This window comes from Ctenocephalides felis, unplaced genomic scaffold (assembly GCF_003426905.1).
Source record: "Ctenocephalides felis isolate EL2017-DRISC unplaced genomic scaffold, ASM342690v1 CF-g0.4_SCAFFOLD_03669, whole genome shotgun sequence".
Taxonomy (NCBI): Eukaryota; Metazoa; Arthropoda; class Insecta; order Siphonaptera; family Pulicidae; genus Ctenocephalides; species Ctenocephalides felis.
The window spans coordinates 1,844-10,315 of record NW_020539823.1 but is presented as its reverse complement, the minus strand read 5'-3'; the positions used below and the strand labels follow the sequence as shown (position 1 = coordinate 10,315).

The 8,472-nt window shown below is 39.7% G+C and overlaps 10 non-coding genes across 10 annotated transcripts; all 10 read right to left on the bottom strand.

Annotated features, from left to right (window-relative positions):
- Positions 1 to 735: 735 nt before the first annotated feature.
- On the bottom strand, positions 736 to 807 carry Trnap-ugg. Its single transcript has one exon. It is a non-coding gene; the product is annotated as a tRNA-Pro (tRNA).
- A 349-nt stretch (positions 808 to 1,156) lies between these two features.
- On the bottom strand, positions 1,157 to 1,230 carry Trnan-guu. The gene has a single exon. It is a non-coding gene; the product is annotated as a tRNA-Asn (tRNA).
- Positions 1,231 to 1,761: 531 nt separating this feature from the next.
- On the bottom strand, positions 1,762 to 1,833 carry Trnap-agg. The gene has a single exon. It is a non-coding gene; the product is annotated as a tRNA-Pro (tRNA).
- A 214-nt stretch (positions 1,834 to 2,047) lies between these two features.
- On the bottom strand, positions 2,048 to 2,119 carry Trnap-agg. Its single transcript has one exon. It is a non-coding gene; the product is annotated as a tRNA-Pro (tRNA).
- Positions 2,120 to 2,886: 767 nt separating this feature from the next.
- Trnal-aag lies at positions 2,887 to 2,958 on the bottom strand. The gene has a single exon. It is a non-coding gene; the product is annotated as a tRNA-Leu (tRNA).
- A 452-nt stretch (positions 2,959 to 3,410) lies between these two features.
- On the bottom strand, positions 3,411 to 3,482 carry Trnap-ugg. Its single transcript has one exon. It is a non-coding gene; the product is annotated as a tRNA-Pro (tRNA).
- Positions 3,483 to 3,850: 368 nt separating this feature from the next.
- Positions 3,851 to 3,924, bottom strand: Trnan-guu. The gene has a single exon. It is a non-coding gene; the product is annotated as a tRNA-Asn (tRNA).
- Positions 3,925 to 4,887: 963 nt separating this feature from the next.
- On the bottom strand, positions 4,888 to 4,959 carry Trnal-aag. Its single transcript has one exon. It is a non-coding gene; the product is annotated as a tRNA-Leu (tRNA).
- Positions 4,960 to 6,411: 1,452 nt separating this feature from the next.
- Positions 6,412 to 6,484, bottom strand: Trnap-agg. Its single transcript has one exon. It is a non-coding gene; the product is annotated as a tRNA-Pro (tRNA).
- Positions 6,485 to 7,631: 1,147 nt separating this feature from the next.
- On the bottom strand, positions 7,632 to 7,705 carry Trnan-guu. The gene has a single exon. It is a non-coding gene; the product is annotated as a tRNA-Asn (tRNA).
- Positions 7,706 to 8,472: the final 767 nt, after the last annotated feature.

Genomic DNA, 8,472 nt, shown 5'->3' with positions numbered 1-8,472 from the left:
TTTCGGTTTGAGGGACAGCTTCTGAAACGCTGTACCCTCATGTAATAAATAATATGCGCTCGAATTGAAAGAAATGCCCGCGCTCGTCCAGAATCATACCCTTAGACCAACGAACCACATGTTCTACCCAGTGCGTATTTGTGTTGCATCCAATGTTCAACATTGTAGTAAATAATATGTGCCCGAATTTAAAGAAAAGTCCGGGCTCGACCGGGATTTGAACCCGGGACCTCCCGCACCTTAAGCGTAAATCATACCCTAGACCAACGAGCCACGCGGTATAACCAATAAACACATTTTACACATGATTTGCCACTTACGTTTATTATCTAAGCCAAAATCATACCTCTAGACCAACTAGCCACGGGTTCTATCCAGTGCGTGTTTGTGTTGCATCCAATGTACAACATTATAGTAAATAACATATTCTCGATCCAATATACATTATTGTAGTAAATAATATGCGCTCGTATTTAAAGAAATGTCCGGGCTCGTCCGGGATTTGAACCCGAAAGCTCCCGCGCCCTAAGCGAAAATCATATCCCTAGACCAACGAGCCACGCGGTATAGTCAATAAACACATTTTACACATGATTTGCCACTTACATTTATTATCTAAGCCAAAATCATACCCCTAGACCAACTAGCCACGGGTTCTATCCAGTGCGTGTTTGTGTGGGATCCAATGTACAACATTGTAGTAAATAATAGGCACTCGAATTCAAAGAAATGTCAGGGCTCACCCGGGATTTGAACCCGGGACCTCCCGCACCCAAAGCTGGAATAATACCCCTACACCAACGAGCCACGAGTTGTACCCACTGCGTATTTGTGTTGCATCCAATGTACAACATGTTACGGGTTCTACTCAATAAACACATTTTACACATGATTTGCCACTTACGTTTAATATCTAAGCGGAAATTATAACCCTAGACCAACAAGCCACGGGTTTTATCCAGTGTATGTTTGTGTTGGAACCAATGTACAACATTGTTGTAAATAATATGTTCTCGATCCAATATACAATACTGTAGTAAATAATATGTGCTCGAATTTAAAGAAATGTCCGGGCTCGTGTAAACTATATATATGATGAATAAAGGTATAAACAATATGCATTGAATATTCCAGAGTATAAATAATAACTAATTTACGCCACCGGGGGGGTTCGAACCACCAACCTTTCGGTTAACAGCCGAACGCGCTAGCCAATTGCGCCACGGAGGCTCTTATCGCTTCTTGATAATAGAATAGAAGGAGTAAATTATATATAGCATGAACAATAATTATAATTATTGAACAATAATGGGTATAAACAACAATAACGCGCTAGCCAATTGCGCCACGGAGGCTCTTATCGCTTCTTGATAATAGTAGGAGTAAATTATATATAGCATAAACAATAATTATAATTATTGAACAATAATGGGTATAAACAACAATTATTCTTGTACCCATTAAACTACACTAATCTGTAATCCACGGCGCAACCAGTGCCCAATACCTGTCCATACATCGAGCCCGATTCACTTCACACACAAATAGTTAACATTTACTTTCGGTTTGAGGGACAGCTTCTGAAACGCTGTACCCTCATGTAATGAATAATATGCGCTCGAATTGAAAGAAATGCCCGCGCTCGTCCAGAATCATACCCCTAGACCAACGAACCACATGTTCTACCCAGTGCGTGTTTGTGTTGCATCCAATGTTCAACATTGTAGTAAATAATATGTGCCCGAATTTAAAGAAAAGTCCGGGCTCGTCCGGGATTTGAACCCGGGACCTCCCGCACCCTAAGCGGAAATCATACCCCTAGACCAACGAGCCACGCGGTATACTCAATAAACACATTTTACACATGAGTTGCAACTTACGTTTATTATCTAAGCCAAAATCATACCTCTAGACCAACTAGCCACGGGTTCTATCCAGTGCGTGTTTGTGTTGCATCCAATGTACAACATTATAGTAAATAACATATTCTCGATCCAATATACATTATTGTAGTAAATAATATGCGCTCGTATTTAAAGAAACGTCCGGGCTCGTCCGGGATTTGAACCCGAAACCTCCCGCGCCCTAAGCGGAAATCATACCCCTAGACCAACGAGCCACGCGGTATAGTCAATAAACACATTTTACACATGATTTGCCACTTACATTTATTATCTAAGCCAAAATCATACCCCTAGACCAACTAGCCACGTGTTCTATCCAGTGCGTGTTTGTGTTGGATCCAATGTACAACATTGTAGTAAATAATATGTTCTCGATCCAATATACATTATTGTAGTAAATAATATGTAGACCAACGAGCCGCCGGTTTCACCCAGTGCGTGTTTGTGTTGGATACACTGTACAACATTGTAGTGAATAATATATTTTCGAACCAATATACAATATTGTAGTAAATAATATGTGCTCGAATTTAAAGAAAAGTCCGGGCTCGTGTAAACTACATATATGATGAATAATATAATCATCAAATACTATTGGGTATAAACAATATGCATTGAATATTCCAGAGTATAAATAATAACTACTTTACGCCCCCGGCTGGACTCGAACCACCAACCTTTCGGTTAACAGCCGAACGCGCTAGCCAATTGCGCCACGGAGGTTCTTATCGCTTCTTGATAATAGTAGGAGTAAATTATATATAGCATAAACAATAATCATTATTATTGAACAATAATGGGTATAAACAACAATGATTCTTGTACCCATTAAACTACACTAATCTGTAACTCACGGCGCAACCAGTGCCCAATACATGTCCATACATCGAGCCCGATTCACTTCACACACAAATAGTTAACATTTACTTTCGGTTTGAGGGACAGCTTCATAACATATGTGCCCGAATTTAAAGAAAAGTCCGGGCTCGTCCGGGATTTGAACCCGGGACCTCCCGCACCTTAAGCGTAAATCATACCCCTAGACCAACGAGCCACGCGGTATAATCAATAAACACATTTTACACATGAGTTGCCACTTACGTTTATTATCTAAGCCAAAATCATACCTCTAGACCAACTAGCCACGGGTTCTATCCAGTGCGTGTTTGTGTTGCATCCAATGTACAACATTATAGTAAATAACATATTCTCGATCCAATATACATTATTGTAGTAAATAATATGCGCTCGTATTTAAAGAAATGTCCGGGCTCGTCCGGGATTTGAATCCGAAAGCTCCCGCGCCCTAAGCGAAAATCATATCCCTAGACCAACGAGTCACGCGGTATAGTCAAGAAACACATTTTACACATGATTTGCCACTTACATTTATTATCTAAGCCAAAATCATACCATAGCCACGGGTTTTATCCAGTGCGTGTTTGTGTGGGATCCAATGTACAACATTGTAGTAAATAATAGGCACTCGAATTCAAAGAAATGTCAGGGCTCACCCGGGATTTGAACCCGGGACCTCCCGCACCCAAAGCTGGAATAATACCCCTACACCAACGAGCCACGAGTTGTACCCACTGCGTATTTGTGTTGCATCCAATGTACAACATGTTACGGGTTCTACTCAATAAACACATTTTACACATGATTTGCCACTTACGTTTAATATCTAAGCGGAAATTATAACCCTAGACCAACAAGCCACGGGTTTTATCCAGTGTATGTTTGTGTTGGAACCAATGTACAACATTGTTGTAATTAATATGTTCTCGATCCAATATACAATACTGTAGTAAATAATATGTGCTCGAATTTAAAGAAATGTCCGGGCTCGTGTAAACTATATATATGGTGAATAATATAATCATCAAATACTATTGGGTATAACAATATGCATTGAATATTCCAGAATATAAATAATAACTAATTTACGCCACCGGGGGGGTTCGAACCACCAACCTTTCGGTTAACAGCCGAACGCGCTAGCCAATTGCGCCACGGAGGCTCTTATCGCTTCTTGATAATAGAATAGAAGGAGTAAATTATATATAGCATGAACAATAATTATAATTATTGAACAATAATGGGTATAAACCACAATAACGCGCTAGCCAATTGCGCCACGGAGGCTCTTATCGCTTCTTGATAATAGTAGGAGTAATTATATATAGCATAAACAATAATTATAATTATTGAACAATAATGGGTATAAACAACAATTATTCTTGTACCCATTAAACTACACTAATCTGTAATCCACGGCGCAACCGGTGCCCAATACCTGTCCATACATCGAGCCCGATTCACTTCACACACAAATAGTTAACATTTACTTTCGGTTTGAGGGACAGCTTCTGAAACGCTGTACCCTCATGTAATAAATAATATGCGCTCGAATTGAAAGAAATGCCCGCGCTCGTCCAGAATCATACCCCTAGACCAACGAACCACATGTTCTACCCAGTGCGTGTTTGTGTTGCATCCAATGTTCAACATTGTAGTAAATAATATGTGCCCGAATTTAAAGAAAAGTCCGGGCTCGTCCGGGATTTGAACCCGGGACCTTATCGCTTCTTGATAATAGTAGGAGTAAATTATATATAGCATAAACAATAATTATAATTATTGAACAATAATGGGTATAAACAACAATTAATCTTGTACCCATTAAACTACACTAATCTATAACCCACGGCGCAACCAGTGCCCAATACCTGTCCATACATCGAGCCCCATTCACTTCACACACAAATAGTTAACATTTACTTTCGGTTTGAGGGACAGTTTCTGAAACGCTGTACCCTCATGTAATAAATAATATGCGCTCGAATTGAAAGAAATGCCCGCGCTCGTCCAGAATCATACCCTTAGACCAACGAACCACATGTTCTACCCAGTGCGTATTTGTGTTGCATCCAATGTTCAACATTGTAGTAAATAATATGTGCCCGAATTTAAAGAAAAGTCCGGGCTCGACCGGGATTTGAACCCGGGACCTCCCGCACCTTAAGCGTAAATCATACCCCTAGACCAACGAGCCACGCGGTATAACCAATAAACACATTTTACACATGAGTTGCCACTTACGTTTATTATCTAAGCCAAAATCATACCTCTAGACCAACTAGCCACGGGTTCTATCCAGTGCGTGTTTGTGTTGCATCCAATGTACAACATTATAGTAAATAACATATTCTCGATCCAATATACATTATTGTAGTAAATAATATGCGCTCGTATTTAAAGAAATGTCCGGGCTCGTCCGGGATTTGAACCCGAAAGCTCCCGCGCCCTAAGCGAAAATCATATCCCTAGACCAACGAGCCACGCGGTATAGTCAATAAACACATTTTACACATGATTTGCCACTTACATTTATTATCTAAGCCAAAATCATACCCCTAGACCAACTAGCCACGTGTTCTATCCAGTGCGTGTTTGTGTTGGATCCAATGTACAAACATTGTAGTAAATAATATGTTCTCGATCCAATATACAGTATTGTAGTAAATAATATGTAGACCAACGAGCCGCCGGTTTCACCCAGTGCGTGTTTGTGTTGGATACACTGTACAACATTGTAGTGAATAATATATTTTCGATCCAATATACAATATTGTAGTAATAATATGTGCTCGAATTTAAAGAAATGTCCGGGCTCGTGTAAACTACATATATGATGAATAATATAATCATCAAATACTATTGGGTATAAACAATATGCATTGAATATTCCAGAGTATAAATAATAACTACTTTACGCCCCCGGCTGGACTCGAACCACCAACCTTCGGTTAACAGCCGAACGCGCTAGCCAATTGCGCCACGGAGGTTCTTATCGCTTCTTGATAATAGTAGGAGTAAATTATATATAGCATAAACAATAATCATAATTATTGAACAATAATGGGTATAAAACAACAATTATTCTTGTACCCATTAAACTACACTAATCTGTAACCCACGGCGCACCAGTGCCCAATACATGTCCATACATCGAGCCCGATTCACTTCACACACAAATAGTTAACATTTTCTTTCGGTTTGAGGGACAGCTTCATAACATATGTGCCCGAATTTAAAGAAAGTCCGGGCTCGTCTGGGATTTGAACCCGGGACCTCCCGCACCCTAAGCGGAATCATACCCTAGACCACGAGCCACGCGGATATTCAATAAACACATTTTACACATGAGTTGCCACTTACGTTTACTATCTAAGCGGAAATCATAACCCTAGACCAACAAGTCACGAGTTTTATCCAGTGCATGTTTGTGTTGGAACCAATGTACAACATTGTGTAAATAATATGTTCTCGATCCAATATACAATACTGTAGTAAATAATATGTGCTCGAATTTAAAGAAATGTCCGGCTCGTGTAAACTACATACCCTAGACAACGACCACATGTTCTACCCAGTGCGTGTTTGTGTTGCATCCAATGTTCAACATTGTAGTAAATAATATGTGCCCGAATTTAAAGAAAAGTTCGGGCTCGTCCGGGATTTGAACCCGGGATCCTCCCGCACCCTAAGCGGAAATCATACCCCTAGACCAGCGAGCCACGCGGTATACTCAATTAAACACATTTTACACATGAGTTGCCACTTACGTTTATTATCTAAGCCAAAATCATACCTCTAGACCAACTAGCCACGGGTTCTATCCAGTGCATTATTTGTGTTGGACCCAACGTACACACATTGTTGTAAATAATATGTTCTCGATCCAATATACATACTGTAGTAAATAATATGTGCTCGAATTTAAGAAATGTCCGGGCTCGTGTGAACTATATATATGATGAATAAATATAATCATCAAATACTTGGGTATAAACAATATGCTCATTAAATATTTCAGAATATAAATGATAACCACTTTACGCCCCCGGGTGGGCTCGACCACCAACCTTTCGGGTTAACAGCCGAACGCGCTAGCCATTGTTCCACGGAGGCTCTAATCGCTTCTTGATTTCAATTATATATATCATAAACAATAATTATATTATTGAACAATAATGGGTATAAACAACGATTATCTCTTATACCCAATAAACTACACTAATCTGTAACGCACACACACACACAAGTGCCCAATACCTGTCCATACATCGGGCCCGATTCACTTTACACACACATATTTACATTTACTTCACTCCTATAAAGTATACGAACTATTACAAAGCCTACTTTTGGTTTGAGGGACAGCTTCTGAAACGCTGTACCCCCAGAGTATAAATAATATGCGCTCGAATTAGATAAGAAATGCCCGCGTGTCCAGGATTTGAACCCGGGACCTCCCCCACCAACACGGTAATCATACCCCTAGACCAACGAGCCACGGGTTTACACCACACACCGTGTTTGTGTTGCATCTCAATGTACAACATGCCACGGGTTCTACTCAATAAACACATTTACACCTGAATGCACTACGTTTAATATCTAAGCCGAAATTATAACCCTAGACCAACAAGCCACGGGTTTTATCCAGCAGGTATGTTTGTGTTGGAACCAATGTACAACCATTGTTGTAAATAATATGTTCTCGATCCAATATACAACTGTAGTAAACAATAGTGCTCTCGAATTTAAAGAAATGTCGGGCGTGTTAACTATATATGATGAATAATTATTATAATCATCAAATACTATTGGGTATAAACAATATGCATTGAATATTCCAGAGTATAAATAATAACTAATTTACGCCACCGGGTGGGCTCGAACCACCAACCTTCCGGTTAACAGCCGAACGCGCTAGCCAATTGCGCCACGGAGGCTCTTATCGCTTCTTGATAATAGAATAGAAGGAGTAAATTATATATGCATGAACAATAATTATAATTATTGAACAATAATGGGTATAAACAACAATTATTCTCATACCCAATAAAATACACTAATCTGTAACCCACGGCGCAACCAGTGCCCAATACCTGCCATACATCAGGCCCGATTCACTTCACACACAAATAGTTAACATTTACATCAACTCCTATAAACTATACAAACTATACAAAGTCTACTTTCGGTTTGAGTGACAGCTTCTGAAACGCTGTACCCGCTTGTAATAAAGAATATGCTTTTGAATTGAAAGAAATGCCCGCGCTCGTCCAGGATTTGAACCCGGGACCCCCCTAGACCAACCAATTTAATTTCTAATTTATTATATTGTTTGTACATTCGCGGTCTTCTACAACCGTACCGTGACGTCGCGATCCTGTAAGAGACTAGTTACTTTAAATATTACTAATGAGAAGGCGTTGTTTGTTACTTAATTAACTAACCTATATTTACATTTAATAATTACTTATCCTAAAACATTGCTTATTCTAACAGGAACTTATATCCAATGTACAACATTGTAGTAAATAATATGCGCTCGAATTGAAAGAAATGCCCGCGCTCGTCCAGGATTTGAACCCGGACCCCAAAATTTTTTCCCAAAGCGGAAATGATACCCCTAGACCAACGAACCGGGACCTCCCGCACCCTAAGCGGAAATCATACCCCTAGACCAACGCGCCACGCGGTATACTCAATAAAG